Here is a 19,795-nt window from a genome sequence, read left to right as displayed (position 1 = left end):
CTTTGAGTCGCAAAAGATATTACATTAAACTACAAAGTTTCAAATCTTTTAGTCTTTTGGGGAAGGCTGTGGTAAATTAAGTATTGTAGTTCCTCCTATGCTAATTTCCTTTTGTTTTACATGATTAAGTTGAGGGGGAAATCTTGAATCAACTATTACATTAACAAAATGTTTGCTGACACAGTGGCCTCTCTGAGGCTTCACATCAGCAAAAGCCATCACTCTGCTTCCAACTCAGCTTTCACGCTAGCCCCTGGTTTCACTTGTTTAGACCTTTTCCACCCCAAATGACCTTTTGGGCTCAAATTTTCCAGATGTGCCTGCAGCCCGAAGCAAAGTTTTTGGTAGGTTGGAGTAAAATCCGCCCAGTCATTTCCGACATGGATGAGTGGAAAAAATTGTATCATTTGCTGATTTGAAAATTATTCATAAGATTCCCTTTGCAAACACATAACTCCTAAATGGCTATGTTTTAAGGGTGGGATTTTCAAAAGTGCCAAGCATTGACTTAACTCTGTTCCCACTGAAGTCAAGCCAGCATTGAAAAAAACCATTGAATTCAGTGGGAATGCAATTAAGCCAGCCTGAGTGCTCATGAAGATTCTGTCCCATAGTTCTGAAGTCCACTTATGCCCACTCGTCAGGGATGAAGAGCTATCTCATGGTTGTGGCAAATATATGACACGTGATTACAAATTACTGCATGTGCATTCATGGCTAGATTGTGGTTGGTTTTTGTGTGGGAACACAGGAAGGGATCGTGCAAGGGAAAATTCCTTCATCCTTTCTGTCTATGCACAGTCAAGCCAACATTTCAGTCCCTGGGCACAAGGTCTGCTTCCTGCTAACATCACCCGGGGTGCAAGCTAGCCAGAAAGAAGTCACAGGAGCTAGTAGTCACTTGGAACCTAAGTTAAACAGAGCAGTGAGGTAAAACACCCCATGGCCCCGTAGGTGGCTGTGGGTATACCAACCTGCCAAAATGTTGGCATCTTGGGGGCTTTGGGCACTTATAGAGTTAGTCAGCAGCAGAGCAGTGGTTTGTGAATGCCAGTATCACCTATATGTTGGATTTCAGAGCCTATTAAAGATATGCCTTTCTCTGCCTCTCCCTAAAGTACTGAGTTTTCAGTCCACAGCTTCTGCTGAACAAGATCTAAGAAAAACTTTTCCATACCAGCTTTCTCCTTGAGCCCTCTTTTGTAGCTACATACTCTCTAGCCTAGTTGCTGGACTTACACCTGTTACTTTCAACCCCACTCACCGCACTCTCATTCTGTTTCCCCTTTCTCCCTCTGTCTCTTCTAGGAATTGTTTCCTGTTTCTTTTCAGAACCCTTCTTCCTAATCTTTGCCCAAAGTGGCTCTTTTCTCTTTCCCTGATGTGGCACAAAACATTACATTATTCGGAACAACAAAGGGCTTTAACAAGATTCGTATGCTTTTGGGGGGAAAGGTGCAAATGGCCTTTTTTTACCTACAAAATCTTGTCTCGGTGCACCCCTGATTTTTTTCCGGCCAAGCTCATGCTCTTGATCTTAAAGCAAACTAAACCTAGGGTCCAGCTCAGTTCTGCCAACACAGCTAAAATCGTATTTCACTCACATCCCAGCTATCAGCAGGTTTAAACACGTGTGCTGACACATTGAGGAGCAGGTGACTCTATGACTCCACCCTCTCTCAATCAGTGGAGTTGGCCATCCATGGAGAAAGGCAAAAGCTGCCTGTATCTAAGGAGTAGCGAGAACTTTCACATGTCAGGAGTTCAGTGGGGTTAGCTAAGATAAGCCCTACCCTTGGCAATAGGTATCAGGGCTTTGCTAAAGTAGTAAGCACATCCCTCCGCAGTGGTTGTAGGCTGAGTATAAACAATGTATAATTGCCAAGATAAGTAACTTTCTTAAGATAAAGTCACTTTCTTTTATTTATCTAACATGAGTTGCTTTTACTCTTTGTAATCAATACATGGAAAGTAGCTACAAGATTTAGCTTAGTATTCACGATACACTTCATTTTAAGAGCTGAACCAGTAATGAAAAGTGGATTATGATACAATGTCTAATTTTAATATAAATGCATATTTTTTTAAAAAAGGATATGAAGGTAGATGGTGTCTTCAGGCTATGTACAGCTCAGAAACCATTTCTAAGTCACTTAATTGAATAGCTTAGGCTTTGAGAAGAGAAGGTCAACTACTTTCATGTGGTGCATTGGTGGGATAAGACATAAAATATCAGAATGCCACTATGTAAATCCATGGTATGCCCACACCTTGAATACTGTGTGCAGTTCTGGTCTCTCCATCTCATTATATATATATAATAGATATTAGAACTGGAAAAAAGTATAAAGAAGGGCAACAAAAATGCTTAGGGGTATAGAACACTTTCCATATGCGGAGAGATTAAAAAGACTGGGACTGTTCAGTTTAGAAAAAAGACAACTAAGGGGGGAGATAATAGACGTCTATAAAATCATGATTGATGTGGAGAAAGTGAAGAGGAAAGTCTTATTTACCCCTTCACAAAGAACTAAGGGTCACCCAATGAAATTGACAGGCAGCAGGTTTAAACCGAACATAAGGATGTACTTCTTCATACAACACACAGTCAACCTGTGGAACTCATTGCCAGTAGAAGTTGTGAAGGCCAAAAGTATAACTGGGTTTGAAAAAGACTTAGATAAGTTCATGGAGGATAGGTCCATAAATGGTTATTAGTCAAAATGGTCAGGGATGCAACCCCATGCTTTGGTGTCTGTAAACCTTGAAATGCCAGAAGGTGGAACTGGAAGACAGGGGCTGGATCGCTTGATAGTTGATCTGTTCTAATCATTCCCTCTGAAGCATCTGGCACCAGCCACTGTGGGAAGACAGAATGTTGGATAGATGGACCATTGGTCTGGCCCAAATTGGCTGTTCTTCTGTTCTCATAATCTGAAACCCTAATTTAAAAAGATAAGCTGCTATCTACCTCTATAACAGCCAGCTTTCCACCAACAGCTCTGTCTTCTTATAACTCCCTAGTGCCATACTGCACTTAAAGTGTTTTATTCACTCTCTACTTTTGTGTTTATTCACCCTATTTCCCTAAAAGTTGATGACACTAGTATTCCAGGCAGTTGGTTTATGCTATATCAATTCCTCTGATGCACTGTGACAGTTGTTGCCCTACATCCCATATAGGGTCCACTTCTATACTCCTTACTTGGGCAAAACTCCAATGGAAATACTTGGAGTGGGTCTTTTGAAGGAAAACCTCTGGGCGCCACAGGAAATGCTGCAAGAGGATGGTCTTGTGGCTGAAGCACAGAAGTGGGAAATAGGGGAGTTGATTCTTGATTCTGCAAGCGTACCACCACCATGTATAACTTTACTCTGGTGAGTTGTCTCATTTAAGGCTCAAATCCTGCAAACACGCACATGCTTAAACATGTGGGTAGTCTCAAAGAAGTTACTGGAACTATTCACATGCTTAAAGTTAAGCACGTAATAAGTGTCTGCATGATCAGTGCCTAAGGAAATGGGACTCACATGAGCAAAATTACACATGGGAGACAGTGTTTTCAGGATCATGGCCATTGGTTCCACTCCCAGCTTTCCTAGAGATTTCCTATGTGACTTTTCACAAACTGGCTGGGGGGAGGAGGATGGGGAATGAGGGGGCACACAGAGTCCCTGATGTGGTAGGGAAGGGGGAAAATGAGGGGGCACACAAAGCCTCTTGACTGACTTCTCTGAGCCTCATTGTTGCCAACTGTAAAATGGGGCTACAATTGCTTACCTAGCTTACAGTTTGTTGAGGCTTAACTTCTCAATGTTTGCAAAGCACCTTTGAGATCCCTGGAAGGTGCAACAGAAGTGCAAAGTGATTCATGACTCATTTCTGGTTATCGTAAATAATTATTGCTCCGTAGGTAGCTCTCTTCACCCTGGCTTGGTGGAGGGTATGGAGGACCCTGGCATGAAGGAAGAGGAGTCACACAGTCTCTTTCATGGGGGGGGCAGAATCAGGGGCACACAGAATCCCAGTAGGGGTACTATGCGGGAAAAGGTGGAATGGGGGGCACACAGAGCCCCTGGCATGGGGGGAACATGGGGGATAATGGTATGGGGGTGAGGGACATGGGGGCACACAAGGCCCCCAACATGTGGTAGAGGAGGGAATAGAGGGCACACAGGGAGCTTGTGGGTAGAATGGAGGGAATCAAGGAGCCTCTGATGTGTGCAGTGAGCTCGGCCTGCTGAAGCAGTAAAACATGAAACCCTCCTGCAGGTTTGGTTTGCAGCAGACAGTTCATTGTGATGTCTGGCTGATATGCTAAACACAATAGGCAGTTATTGCCAAAATCTCCCTTTTCGTTACTAAAAATAAAATATAACATTTTTAAAAAATTCTGTTTGAAACATCAGGTTCAAATCTAGACAACCTAAGGGTATTACTCAACAAAGTGAGAAAACAAGTCCCACGCATACTTTTTTATTTGTATTGATTTAAATAATAACTGCCTACGAATTACTACATCACCCTTTTATAATGGAAACTTTCCCAGCATGCTTTGGTGATTGCTGGCCCTTTAAACTTGGCAGAGAAAGCAGCTGCAGCCCTAAAATAGCCATTTTGTAATTGACAGCTGGTTACAACTTCTTCCTTCCTTTCAGCTGCTAAGTCTTCCTATTACATTTTCATGTTCTCTTACCATGGAGGAGATTGGCCCACCTAGCCCCACAGCCAGAATTTTGGGCAGAATATTAGTTTATTCTAATGTGCCCAATCTGCTTGTGTTAGAATTTGCAGACAGGAGAAAGTCCCGAATGTTTCTGATAAATTGTATAACACATATGCATTTAAAATAGCTAGAAACCCCAAACCCCACAGGGGATGCTGCAAACAACATCCATTGCAAAGGGATTTGGGAATGACTGAGGGTTTGCACAGGCTGGGAACTTTTTGAGGCATGAGCATTTGTAATTCTGCTGAATGGCTGTTTGTATGGACTGTTTATTTGGAACAATTATTAGGTACTTACTATTTTGTGCTTAAATTGCAAGAAAAAAGAATATCGTGCCAATTATTCATCCAGCTCTATTTGGTGCTTTCAGAGTAATTTTGTTCTATATCTACTATGATTACTGTTCCTGATTAGCTCTGAACTGTGCACACATCCTATTGCTGTTTTGCTTGTTTCAGCCACATCTTATGTCTTTTTATACTATAAGCTATAGCTATACTATACATCTATACAGCACCTAGCACATTGGTGCACTGAGCTGGTTGATGCCTCTGGGGGTTACTATGTTAGAAATGATTTTAATAATTCAAAGTAGAAAGTTTACTAAGCTGTGCAGGTGAGATAGCAGTTCAGCTCCTACATTCGTTTTTCTCAGGTTAGCTTCATCAGATGCACCTTTCTAGTTCAGCGAATGATGTATTCTAGGGATATTAAGAAGCCAGAGTGTTATTACTCTCTGCTTCAAGAAGAATATTACATATTTGAGTTGTTAAAATCTTATAATGACTTCATTCCCAAACTGTCAATCTGGTGTAAATCATGGAGGGTTCCATATGTCACAGCTGATTATATTTAGATAAAAAGCTAGCCTGGACACGTGTTGTATTGCCCTGCAGGGAAGGTGCTGTCTTATTTAATAAGACAGGAGATAGATCAGTAGACCTATCAGTTTCATGACCTGCTGAACACAAATTATGTTTAGGTAAATAAGGAAGGCTCCTAGCTGGTATATCCTGCAAGAGGTTTCATAAATCCATTTACTCCCATCACTTACTAGCTGCAGTGTAGTGATCTTATTGAGGAGAGATGAAAATACGGCTTTAAAATAAATATCTTTTGCCTGCAGTTTTGAAGTAAAAGCCAGTTCAGAGTTTAGGAACATGAACCCAAATTCTGCTCTGTTACACCAACGTCAATACAGAGCCTTGTGAGGTACTCTGGTCTGACAGTGGTACAAGATAATACAATTGGCTCCTGTGGTTTACCATAAGGAGGTAAGAATTTCGGTGCCAATCCTGCAAAAATGTATGCACATATTTAACTTTACGCTCAAGTAATCCCACTGAAGTAAGATGTAAAAGTGAAATGTTAAAAACTGGAAATTAAATCCTACTGAGGAAAATGGAAAGGAGCATAAACTCTGGCAAGTCAACTGTAAAAGTATAATAAGGCAGGCCAAGAAAGAATTTGAAGAGCAGCTAGTTAAGGACACACAAGCTAGCATCAAATCTTTTAAAGTACATCAAAAGCCAGAAGTCTGCCAAACAATCAGTGGGGCCACTGGGCAAACAAAATGCTAAAGGAGCTGTCATAAATATAAAGGGAAGGGTAAACCCCTTTAAAATCCCTCCTGGCCAGAGGAAAAATCCTCTCACCTGTAAAGGGTTAAGAAGCTAAAGGTAACCTCGCTGGCACCAGACCAAAATGACCAATGAGGAGACAAGATACTTTCAAAAGCTGGGAGGAGGGAGAAGAACAAAGGGTCTGCGTCTGTCTGTCTGATGCTTTTGCCGGGGACAGAACAGGAATGGAGTCTTAGAATTTAGTAAGTAATCTAGCTAGGTATGTGTTAGATTATGATTCCTTTAAATGGCTGAGAAAATAGCTGTGCTGAATAGAATGAATATTCCTGTCTGTGTGTCTTTTTTCTGACTTAAGGTTTTGCTAGAGGGATTCTCTATGTTTTGAATCTAATTACCCTGTAAGGTATCTACCATCCTGATTTTATAGAGGTGATTCCTTTACTTCTATTAGAAGTCTTCTTGTAAGGAAACTGAATGTTTTTTCATTGTTCTAAGATCCAAGGGTTTGGGTCTATGGTCACCTATGCAAATTGGTGAGGATTTTTACCAAACCTTCCCCAGGAAGTGGGGTGCAAGGATTGGGGGGATTTTGGGGAGGAAAGACGTGTCCAAATTCCATTTTTTTCAGGAACCCAGATAAAGTTTGGTGGTGGCAGTGGAAATCCAAGGGCAAAGGGTAAAATTAATTTGTACCTTGGGGAAGTTTTAACCTAAGCTGGTAAAAGTAAGCTTAGGAGGTTTTCATGCAGGTCCCCACATCTGTACCCTAGAGTTCAGAGTGGGGAAGGAACCTTGACACACACTCTGCCAGGATTAGGCTTTCGGGGAAGGTGCCCCTTCCATTTCAGTGGACACAATCTAAACAGGGTCCTCATCTCTTCCTCCCTTTGAGAAGCAGGATGGGCTTGTGCTTAAATCACTGGTGTGAGACTCAGGCTGTCTAGCTCCAGTTCCCAGCTTTACCACAGACTTCCTGTGTGAGTTTAGGCATGTCACTTAATCTCTCTGATCTTCATTCCCCCTCCACAATACGTTGGAGGGGGAACCCCTCTGCCTTGTGTGTTTACAGCACAGTCTCTTCAGGACAGGGCCTGCCCTGGGTTAATGTCATTCTCTAGCTTCTTCTTGATCCACTCTTGCTCCTCATGTTGCTTCCTTCTCAAGATGAGAACACCTATTGTGTAGGCTGAAAAGCTCCCATATTCTTTGACTCACTGCTTCTGTTACTACCATTCATAATTACCACATTCTTCTATGCACTTTCTTGCTCTATTTTAACTCTCCATTTCACTGTAGCTACATGAGGTGACTTTGGCTATGTCTTTTGTCCTTGATTTTTCTCTGTGGCTTCAATTTTTTTTGGATGCTCCTGTATTTTTTCCTCCAGAAAGGTGAAAACTTGCTTATATTTGAAACAAATGTATTTCTGCCTACTTGTTGAAGAGAACAAACACTACACCTGGAATTACTTGAGTTCCTTTGATATTTTTTCTAATCCCAGATACAAATGTGATCAAACAGCTTGGGTCTAGAGCTGGTTGAAAAATGTTTGGGACAGTTTTCTGTCAAATAATGTTGTCTTCTCAAAACTGAAATATTTTGTTGGTGCTGTCTAGTTTTTATTATAATTATGTCAAAAGTTTTCATTTCAACTTAATTGTTTTGTTTCTTTTTGTTTCAAATTTTATAATTTAATATTACATTATATGTATATATTTAATATTGTTTCAGCATTATTGAAATAAAATGTTTCAATGTGCCTGAAATGAGGATTGTGTTGTTTTTTAATTTCCATTCTGTGAAAAATTTCTATATTTTAACTTTTTATTCTCATGAAAAACTAAAACAAATTTCAGAGTATTGGAATTTCCCACAGAATGGTAATTACTTTTTCTGACCAGCTTTCTATAGGCATTTGTGGTGAGTAAAAACCTATGTGGTAGCTTAGCCCATTCTCCTGCCAGTACAGAATTGTTTCCCAGAGGATATATACATTCGTGTTTTGCCCAGTATAATTGGCATTCTCCTGAATTCATAATGGAAGAGTTGTGATGAATAAAGGTCATTAATTTACTTACTCCAATATGTGTAGTGCATGATGATTTTGACCATAAAGCATCAGATTTCAGACACTTTTTTCTCTCTCTTTTTTTTTTTTTTTTTTTACGAGGTTCCACAGGACCCGGTTAGTTTTCAAATATCTTTAGATGGCTTTGAGTACTGTGGAGGCCCTCTGACACCATGACAATGGACAGTGCATAAAAACACCTGGTGACATCATGACTTTAAGGTCTCCTGGTGCTCCACCGTGGGTAGTGGTATCTCCGCATTGCCCCCAACACTGCTGTGGAACTAAGTACAGCTCAACATGAGCATGACCTGTAGAATCAGGCTCCAGAAGTTGGTGTGATTCTTAATGCTTTAGACCAGGTTTTCCTGATGAAAGGCAGATGAGAAGACAAAAAGCATTAGAATGAGCTAATTAAAACCACTGACAGGAAAGAGCTGTCTGATGCCTGGGCCGTGAGCGACTGGCAGGTGCCTTTATTATTTAAAGGGCTGGTGACATGCCACCTAGGAAATTACAGGGTAGCAAGTTTAATTTCAGCTGCGAGGAAAGTCTTAATAATGATCTAGTGAAGATGGAGTGGGAGGACTGCTAAGGGAGGCGCAGCCTGACAGCTTGATATTTTGGTATGTAGCACTGTTTCAGGAGCGAAAGGCTGGGCTTCTCCCAATCTTAATGATCTTCTTTAAGAGAAGAAAAAGGGAATGAACAAAATATATGATTAGATTTTAAAAAATGGTTCAATTAGGCTAAAGGTTCTAATACATGTTACAGCGAAGATCTAATGAGCCTGATTCACACCACACTGAACTCCATTCATTTCAACGGAGGCATTCCTGATTTATGCTAGTGCATGTCAGAGGTGAATCAGGCCCAGCACGTGCAACCAAAAATGGAAGAAAAGCAGCTTTATTGGTATTAAAGGATAACAAACAGAGAAGGTGGCCCTTGATGGAATTGTTTGCATGGTAGAAAAATATTTCTAGGCTATCCATGGATTGTTACCTAAGTTGTGCAGGTTGGAGCTTTTATAGTTAATGACACAAAGCAGTTTCCATTCAGACCCTGTTTTCATCTCAGATCTGATCAAAACTCTGGGGGCTTTTGAGTGTGAAAATGTGTGAAATTTTTCACTGTTTTGTTTTCACATAAGTTCATACCAGTGAAATTTCAGGAGCTTTAATCACATTTTCCTCAGCAGAGAATGTGAAAATACAGAAATCATGTGGCAAAAAGTGCACAGGTTAGTGGACAAAATACCAGACCGGCTGTTCAGAGGCCAGGTTTCTATTCTCAGCTCTGATAATGGCCCAATGTATGACCTTGCTTAAGTGCTTCTGCTTCTCTTTCCTCTTACACCCTTTATCTGTCTTGTCTTCTTAGACTGTAAGCTCTTAGGGGCAAGGACTGTCTCATATTATCTTTGTACATGGCCTAGCACTTGGGTCCCCCCTCAGTCTAAACCTCTCATCCTGCAAGCTGTCCTGTGTGGGTGCACCTCTGAGTCTGTGCAGAGCCCTACTGAATTCTATGGGTCTCTGTGTAGGGGCATGGATCTGTCTGTGCAGAACCCCTTGTAGGATAGGGGCCTTAAGTTAATGGTGATAGAGAAAATTATTATTTTCAGCAGAGCAGGAGTTAAAGACCCTTTTTCAAGTTGATCTCAGAATGACAAAAATAATATATTAATGCTTCACTCTCCATTGTGCTTATGCTTTGCAAGACACATGGTGTTCCTTAACCCTCCAACTTCGGCATGTTTGATTTTTCTTGGTGCATGCCCATTGCTGGCAGTGTGCAGGGCTGTCACTAACTCCATCAGGGAGTTGACTCAAAGTTACTTTGCCTGCATCAGTTCATGTAATTACTTTTATTTCATTACTTGCTATTTTAAACAATATTAACAGGTGAAATAACAAGTGTTCAGGATGTACTATGCATATGATGCTGTGGCGGGCGCTGTAAAACACAGACCTAAATATCATCATCTATATTTTGCATACGAAAAGGTGATGGGAAATGTGTTTTTGTTTACATAAGTAAAAGCTATTTTAACATCCCAAATAAATAATCCAATAGACCAGGGATCGGCAACCTTTGGCACACGGCCTGTCAGGGAAAGCTGCTGGCAGGCCAGGACGGTTTGTTTACCTGCAGCGCCCGCAGGTTTGGACAATCGCAGCTCCCACTGGCTGCAGTTCGTCATTCCAGGCCAATGGGGGCTGCTGGAAGTGACGTGGGCCGAGGGTTGTGCTGGCCGCCGCTTTCCTCAGCCCCCATTGGCCTGGAACGGCAAATTGCAGCCAGTGGGTCCTGCAATCGGCCGAACTTGAGGACACTGTAGGTAAACAAACCGGCCCGGCCCGCCAGTGCCTTTCGCTGATGGGCTGTGTGCCAAAGGTTACCGATCCCTGTAATAGACTATGTTTAAATTTTAAAATAGCAAGGAAAACCAATTTTAAAATACAGCAGCTTCCTCCTCTGCTTGCCAAGCCTGGAGTTCAGGGTTTTGTGTTTTTCACTGCTGTTGTACTGTTACCATGAGGGTTTGAAAGCTTAAGTCTAACGTACACTTCTCTCTCTCTCTCTCTCTCTCTCTCTCTCTCACTGTGAGGGAGTGGGAAGTCTTCCTTTATTTTGAATTGTGTTTGTTGATTCATGGTAGTGATTGGGATGGATTGGAGGTATAATTTACTTTTTTGGTTTTGTAATTAGTTTTGCATTATACTTTTTGATTGATGTGAAAATGTCTAGAGCCTAGGCTAGAATCTCATTTGTGTGTTTAGTTAAATCCAAAGAAAGTAATTAAGCTTTGGCATACTGCAAATGTAACCTCTGGAAACATCTTTTAAATGACTATATTTGTTATGTAATAAGTTGATGTAAAATGTTTTAGGTTCAAGGTCTTTGTCTCTTTAAAACTCTTAAATTAAAATTAAGACCATTTCCTGTGTCATGTGAGAGCAGAGGAAACACCTTCAGCAAAACTGGAAGGCATGTTGTAACAGCCAATCGGAATTACCAGCGGAGGTCCTCCTGTTCATATTTGGAGATTATGAAGCATCTTAGTTTGGGATTAAGGGAGACTTGGAGGATTCCAAAGACTAAGTAAAAGGCAGTACAGGACACATCTGTAAGACGCAAACTTGAACAACAGACGTGGTTTTGTGTCCTCATTTGACTTTTGTGAATTACGGCAGAAACTGATCATTTTCTAAACCTCAGACTGCAGTTGGAGCCATATGTATGGTAATCAGAGGAGCTAACTGCTCCAGAAGAAAAGCTGGTGTGTTCCACACAGAAAGGAACTCTGATTATTCTTATTTTTACCTTTTACCCTGAGACACAGATTTAAGATGTATCAGTCCTTGCACACATTCTTTCCCTAATTACAGACTGTATGTCTGCTACCTAGTAAATATGGGTCACTGTAACTTTGCTACACCTCAAGCAGTGCAATGAAGCCCCTGAACTGTCTTAGAGGTTCAGAATGTCATTATCTGTTGTGGGAGCCAGAGAGTCCTGGTTCCCAGTTCTACTGTCACTGAAATCAATGGGAGCTTTGCCACTGACTTTCATGAAAATAGGATTGGGTAAGTTAGGTCAGATCTTGGCAGGTGAAAAGCTTCTCAGTTCAATTTCCTAAGCATTAGCATTGGATCTATTTATTATGCAATGCCTAGTCAAGAAGAAATATAGAGAAACCATTATGGGTGAGTAAAAAGTAAGTGATATTTCCTCTGAGATAAGAGAATACATACCAAGCTTCACCATGGGCAGTAAACACAAATGGGTTATTAACCCTGCAAAAATAGGGATTCATATATGGGAATTACCACTGAACCTTAAAGTGTGGGCTACTCTGAAAAGTGTCATGGCAAAGGCATCATGGCTTCTATATTCCTTAACTCCCAAAGGATTTATTTAATTGTCAGGCCCATAGACTCAGCCAGCGGTGTGAGAGAGGAGCTGAATTCTTTCTCGTACTTCAATTATAAAGGCCTTCAGTGATAACAGTACAACACCCACTGCTTTCAGAGCCGGGGGACAGGCGTAACTGATTGGAACTTAGTAAACATGCTGATGTTGATGCACAAGAAGGAATAGAATCCACCTCAGTGAATTTTAGCTATGTCAGCTCTGCTGGGCTAACAGGAGTGCAAAGGAGGAGAAATATCTTTTGTCACTAAAGTCAGCAGATCATACATGCTGGGAGCTCATCTGTTGAGCAAGAAGGTGCCATTTTTTTTTACATAGTGTCTTTTCAGTGTAGAATATCACTAGCATTTCAGATAAATTGGTATTATATGTTAAATGACTTTGTTCTCTCTAAGCAGACTAACTATATTATGTTCAATGTAATCAACATTTTAAATTAATACAGATACTTTCCCAAACCAGAATTTCAATACTTGTGTATGCTATGGGGGGAAAAAAAGAGAGATCAGTGCATTATGAAATTCAAATATATCACCAAAGAAATACAGGTCAGCCTCTTTTATCTTGGGTCCTAAATCCATATGTTGGATCCTATATCCATATGTTGACATCAATGGGGCTTGCAGGGATTCAGCATTTCTCAATGTCAGGCCATTTAGATGCATAGGTTCAGAAACTCAAGTTTGAAAATTTTGACCTTAATGCCTGGCTCAGCAAGGTACTTAAGCACATGCATAACTTAAACATGTGAGCTAGTCCTATGGAATTTATATTAGGCATGTGCTTAAGTAACTTGCTGAGCCAGGGTCTTAAAGTACAAGCAGTTACTGAGATTTCCTTTACAAAGAAACTGGAATTTGAAATTTTCAGATACCGATTCCAAAATTCTTGTTATCTCCCTGGGTGTTTGTGCAATACCCAGCACAATGTGCATGTTGCTATATTTGTTAAAAGTCTTGGAGTATTCAGATGGCCAAGTGGCTTTGAATTTTTTCAGTCAGAAACTATTTGAATTATAAAATTCACTACCTGTCACTACCTTAAAACATTGCTTCTCAGTTTTATAGCCTTCATAAAAAGAGAGGGATGAAGATGCACAAACCATAGTTAAGTTTAATGAGTAAAAACCAGACACCTGAATGTATCCCTTGTAGAAACTTGGTATGAACTCGGTTTAATTTATTTTCCTCTAAAACTAACCCCAGTGTAATAGCTATTAATTAGCCTTATTGATGTACTGTATAGCTGAGATGATATATGGTTCATTATCTTAGTTGTTTTTTTAAAAAAAATACAAAGTTTGCTGCTGCATCATAAAATAAATGCCATTTCAACTTCAAACTTTGGCTGGCAAATAGTAATACTTGCCGCATATAAAATGTTATTGCTCTTAAAAAGTCTTTGCAGTCTGTTGAGCTGAGATTTCAGTTACCCGAGGATGCTTCTGTATTGCTGAAACTGTCAGTTTGCAACATTCTTTGCTAGGACTACATTTTTTTTGCTGACAAAAGCAGGATATTTAATTCTTACAAGAGGGGAAAGAGGTCTCCCCCTGACAGCAGTAACTATGGTTTCATACCTTCGTCCAAGTTCTCCAATATATTTCATAAATACTCATGGTTTAAGCCTCTCAATTTTTTCAACATTTTGAATTGTCAAAAAAATTGTTCTCAGGTCAGGCCAAGATTTTTTTTGGAACTGACAAATCAGTTATTGGCACAGTTCTATTTACATTAATACCTATTTCTAATCTAAAATACTTTACTATTATCACTGAAACCTGGCTCTTTGCAAAACAAAACCAGTTTTTAAATCTGGCACCTATAGTCTTATTTAGACACCAAATCCCTATGTTTGTGTCTAGATACAGACTTAGGTTCTTACTTAGTCACTCACATTTGAAAACTGGGCCCTTTGCTGTGGTAGGAGGTGCAGATCTTGTCCCACATCTAGCAAGGAAAGTAGGTTAATTCCACAATTGCCTGACCTGGGTGCTAGGAGTTGCAAGGTAAGTGGGTTGGGTGGGTGAGCTGTGGGGAGTTCATTAATTCCTCCCAGCACACTATATAACCTGCCCGTGTCAAGTGTGAGGGCCTAATTCTGGCAGCAAATAAAAAATTAATTAATTAAATTTCAGGAAGAAGGCTGGAGTTGAGGAGTTTCCTGGTCCTTCCATCTTTTTTCCTTCCTTGTAAGGAGTTGAATCTTTCCCCCTTCAATATGGTACCTTTCAGTGAAGGATCTCAAAGTGACTTTCAAAAAGTAACCAGTTGAGTGTCTGAGGTAGTAAGGGATAGCCCTATGAAGGGATCACTTCTCTCACCACTAAAATGGAGCAGGTTGAAAATTTTCCAGTGGAAGGCTCCTTTATATTATAAGTAGCCTGCCTGTATGTGGTGGGGCGTCTGCCCTATGCTGGCAGAAGAGGGGTTAAAGCAGCCCCGGGTGGCTGAGCAGGAGACAGCCAATTAGGAAAGGGCTTGTAGAGACAGCCAATTGGGAGAGGGTTTAGGGAGACAGCCAATCAGGGCCAGGCTGGGCCATATAAGAAGGGCTGCTGAACAGAGCAGCTTCAGTCATTCTCTGGAGCTCAAGGAGGGAGGACTGGCTGCCCTGGAGGAGGGAGAAGAGCATGTGTCAGGGGAGTGTTGGTGAGCTCCCGGTTGAGCACTGCCAGACTGAGGCCCTGATAGAAGGGCAGAGAAGGCGCTAGGGGTGCAGGGAAGTGGCCTAGGGAAACAGATGGCAGGGGTTTGAGGTGATACAGTGTGTGGCTGCTGGCTAGAGGGTCCCTGGGCTGGAACCCAGAGTAGCAGGTGGGCCCAGGTACTACTGATGCAGGTGGCTAGACCCTGGACTGTAGCGTGCCACTGAGGCAAGTGGCTGGACAGAGGACTACCAGCCCCCTGGAAGGAGGGGGAGAGAACTGAGTGGGGCACAGCCAGAGGGCTGTGTCCAGAAGAGAATACCATGTTCCTGAGAGTGACACTGCTTCTGATGGCAGAAGCATTGGTGGTGAGATGCCACTAGGTGAAGGCACACTGGTGAACTAGAGCTAATTCCCAGGATGGCCAGCAGGAGGCACCGCCGTGGTGAGTTAAGCCCTGTTAGTGTATATATCCTTTTTTGGTGGTGTTTTAGAAAATGTAATACCATTATCAGAGCCTTCCTGGGGACCCTGGTCATTGACCAGGGTCATCATTTAAAAATCTCCAGCTCCTTATAGGAAAGCCTCTAGTGGGGGTGGGCTGCCAGATCTACAAAATTACTATTATGTTTTTCTCATGTCACACATCAAAGTGGATCCAGCATGCTAACACCCTTGGCTGCCCAAAAGGTCTGGGCTATTCCAACTAAGCGGTACCAATTTCATCCTTGCCATCATGGAAAAGCACCTATTTGATGCAACCCAGATTTGCAGATTGGGAACAAATTTATGATTTGGAAGAACTGCCTGAGATGGAACATCATATAGATTTCCCAATTAGTCAGTGATCAGGGCTTTGTCCCTTGTCTAACACTAAAACAATGTCATGACCCGGCACTCTCAGCGGAGTGGCAGTACTTGTAACAAAGACACTTCCTAACATATCAGTTTGGACCAGATGCCATGGGACTGTCTGAGGCCCCAGAACACCTGGGAACTTTAGAGATACTTTCATTAACTCCCCAGGTCCATGCCCATTATGTATACTTTGTTAATGAAGAGGAACTCTATTTGTCTGGTGTTCTTGGTAACATTCTTACCATGGGCGGTGGGTATCAAAGGCCAGGGCAGGCTAAGCCTCCCCTAACCCAGGCTGTGGCCCCACCAATGTTCTGCCTCAAGGCACTGCCTCCCTTCCCCGCTCCTCTGAAGCTGGCGGGAGCTCAACTCCCACTGGCAGCCTGGTGCTTGGGCCCACTAGCGGCCGGGGCTGGAGATGCCCTGGGCGGCTTGGGCAAGCCCAGGGGGTGGTCAGGCCCACGCCCTGGGCGGCAGCTTGGGGCAGGCAGGCCAGGGCTGCGGGGAGGGGGAGAAGGGGGCTTGGGGTTCCTCCAGCCGTGGGGGGGAGGGGCACTTAGGAAGAAGGGGTGGGGTTGGTGGGTTAGCCTCCCTGAAAGGGGCATTCACCCACCACCCATGATTCTTACATAATGCTAAAAATACTTTTGTTGCAATAGTAGCCTGAGAGCCATAGAAGAGTTTATTCCAAATGTATTGGACACCATAGAGACCGCACAGGTTATGCGCTGATTTGTGTTGGTACTGTAGCAAATAAAAAGGAACACTGATACATACGCCTTGGGACTCTCCAACTGTCAGGCAGCTGTGGAAACAGGTGGACACAAGTTAAAACAGTGCTTGGTTTTAGCAGCCAAACCTCAGCCAAAAATTATATCCTTAGGTTGTTTACCTGCTAAACTGGGCTTGCTGCTGCAAAGATGGTTTTTAAGGGCAGCAATGATCACCAAGTGCATAATTTTACAAAAATGGAAGAGTAGATTTATGCTCAGAATCAGTTCACGTGAGCATTTCTATTAGACAAGTTTTGCTGGTGAGCTTCCCAAGCCTGACACTTTTGGTTTGAAATCAGAGCTTTCCTTCTCCTAGGTGAGCTGTTTGTGAAGGATAATGAGCCTCACCTTCCTCTATCAGCCACCTAAGGACCTTCCTCATGCGAGTTAGTTGCTCCTACACAGGTGGTACCCAGCGACTGCATTGTGAGACAATGTAGATTTCTTATGGACTTCAGAATACAGAGACCTCAGAAGCATATGAACTCCTGGGCACTGGAGAGGCCTAAGTGATGGAAACTGAAAGATGGGAATGAAAATGTCTTCAAACAAGGAGTAATGCACAGACTTCCTGACAACACAGAGGGATATGTGGAGGACAACTGGTTCAACTGAAAGTCAACTTTGCTGGAAAGAGCACATGAAGACCTGGGTCTGATGAAACCAGTACCGAAAAGGATAAGAAAGGAGACTTATTCGTGGAATCCTCAAGTTAAAGAATTGGTTGAGGGAGAAAAAGGGTAAACTTCAAAAAATGGCTGACCAATGGCTTGAGCAGTGATAAGGCTTCCATAAAAGCCAAACAGGAGACCAAAAGACGTGTGGACAGCTAAAAGTATGGCCTGTGATGAGCTATAAAATGGAATGGGAGGATATGAGGAAGGAAAAGACCATCTATAGACTTGCCAAGGAAAAAGAGAAAATGATTAAGGAGTTTGCTTATATTAGAAATGAATATGGTATATTGCAAACAATGGTGAACCAAACAACATTATTTGGAGTGATTGTTTTGAAAGAGTGCTGAACGAGCAGAACCTAAGGCAGGAATTAATGTGTAAGCCAAATCAGGGCATGATAGATTGCATACAGGAGGAAGAGGTTGCAGAGGCACTTAGGAAAATGAAAAAGGGGAAAGCAACCTGGACCAGATGAAGGGCCAGTAAATGTGGTGAATATTGGGAAGGGAAGGCATCAAGTATCTTACCAGTTTGTTCAATTGTATTTTTAAGAAAAAGAGAGATGCTGGATGAGTGGCATCAAAGCTTCGTGGTTCATTTTTTTTTAAACATAAAGGAGATGTTAAACAGTGTGCTAATTATCACCCAGTTAAGGTGACTTCACATGCTATGGAAGTATGAGAAGATTATTGAGAAGTGTCTGTAGAATGGTTGGAATTTGGTTGCTATAGGTTCATGTCAAGAAGGAGTACAATTGATGCAATATTTGTGCTATGAATCCTCATGGAGAAGTTCAGAGAAAACAGACAGCAACTGGTTATGGTCTTTGAGGATCTGGAGAAGGTATACAATCATGTGCCAAGAAAACTAGTTTAGTGGAGTTTGCGATGGAGAGGTGTACCAGAAGGTTATGTCCTTCTTATCCAGGATTTGTATGATGGAGTGACTAATGTAATCAAAACTAAATGGGGCTACAGTTGAGAATTTCCAGTAAACATTGGCTTGAATCAGAGGTCAGAGTTGAGCCCCTTTGCTTGTGGTTGTTATGGATATAAGTGAGTATTCAAAGGAAGCAGCCTCAGAACATGCTGTTTTGTGATTTGTGAGATCTGCAAGCCAACTTTGAACAGTGACAATTTAGTTTTGAGCAATCTGGGCTTAGAGAGAAAGTTGGTAAAACAGAATCTATTACAGCTGAGCAAGGAGGACTCCACCACAAAGAATGACAGGCAGAGAGCTTAGAGTGAAAAGATTGAAATACCTGGGATCAGTAGTTGCTGATGATGCTCAGCATCATACTAAAGCTGTGTGATGCAAATGGCAGGAGCTGACCCCATTCTCTGTGACAAAGATGAAAACAAAGTTAAAAGGTAGAGTGTATAATACTGTAATTTGACCAATTTCTGTTCTATACATTAAGATGGGTCAGTCACAAAGGAAATAAGTATGCTCTCCACCATGGAAATGAAGATGTGGAGCTGTTCAAGTGGTTGGAGACTCTGTGATAGGCCCTTTAAAACCTCATTTCATTTCCCATGTGGGTTGCTCCAACTGAAGACAAGTTGAGGGAGTCTAGGTGGTGTTGGTATAGGCATATTTAGCAGAGACCTGAGAGATGGCTCTTTCAATGATTGTGACCAGAAGACGACCAAGAGGGAGACTAAAGTCTTGGTATGTGGGCTGGATATCAGCTGACCTGAAAGACCAATCTTCATGGCATCCTGATGTACCATCATGAGTTTTGGAAGAAGGCTATAAAAGTTCCCAACCCTGAATAGGGAAGTAGCAAGAAAGAACAAGAGACCAGAAGTATTTGGATCTGTCTGAGTTAACAGCCAAAGAAAGAATAACTTATCACCATGGAGAGGAATTCTATGAATCTGAGAAATTTGGACCCTGTTTCTAGATATATTTGGATACAGTGTTGAGATGGCTCAGTTTTCCAATGGACATTTTGTCAAAGTCAGAACTTTCTGCAGGAACATGTCTATCTCAACTAATTACATTCTGACATTACCAGTGAAATATTTTCAATTTTTCATTTAGAAATATTTTAGTAATCATAATTTATAATGTAAAATAAGAAATGTTGAAATTGGTACAAAACGTTTCAATTTTATTTAAAACATTGTTAAAACATTTTTTTAAATTTCATTTTGTGGGAAACTTTGGTTTTGTTCCCAAAAAACAACAATCATGAGTCAACCATGTCTAGCAGCCATGTCTAGGGTGGATTGCAGCAAGAGTGTTTAATAGCATGCAGTACAGACCAAGAAGGGATTATGGAGATAGTAAGAAGTTGATACATCAGTGGAAATTAAGGTAGCAGAATATCTTGCACTGGAATTTGTCTAGGATATGAGGAATGACACCTTCTACTCTGACCAAAAGAGTGACTATCATACGCCAGGAATCTCACATTTAGGTGTCTGAAAGGTGACAAATCCAACATTGCTGTGGACCCTGACACCATACGAGCAGCATCGCTTCGCTATTGATTCTGAGGAAACGGTGTACTTA

The 19,795-nt window shown here is 41.7% G+C and overlaps 1 long non-coding RNA gene across 1 annotated transcript in view; it reads left to right on the top strand.

Annotated features, from left to right (window-relative positions):
• Window positions 1-14,922: 14,922 nt before the first annotated feature.
• The window catches only part of LOC122464209, a 42,918-nt gene continuing 38,045 nt past the window's right edge, over window positions 14,923-19,795 (top strand). Inside the window, exon 1 of the long non-coding RNA XR_006288149.1 lies at window positions 14,923-15,412. This is a non-coding gene — a long non-coding RNA (uncharacterized LOC122464209). The remainder of the gene's footprint in view (window positions 15,413-19,795) is intronic.

This window comes from Chelonia mydas, chromosome 2, assembly GCF_015237465.2.
Source record: "Chelonia mydas isolate rCheMyd1 chromosome 2, rCheMyd1.pri.v2, whole genome shotgun sequence".
Taxonomy (NCBI): domain Eukaryota; kingdom Metazoa; phylum Chordata; order Testudines; family Cheloniidae; genus Chelonia; species Chelonia mydas.
Note: the sequence above shows the minus strand (reverse complement) of the source record. Positions and strands in the feature narration are given on the sequence as shown.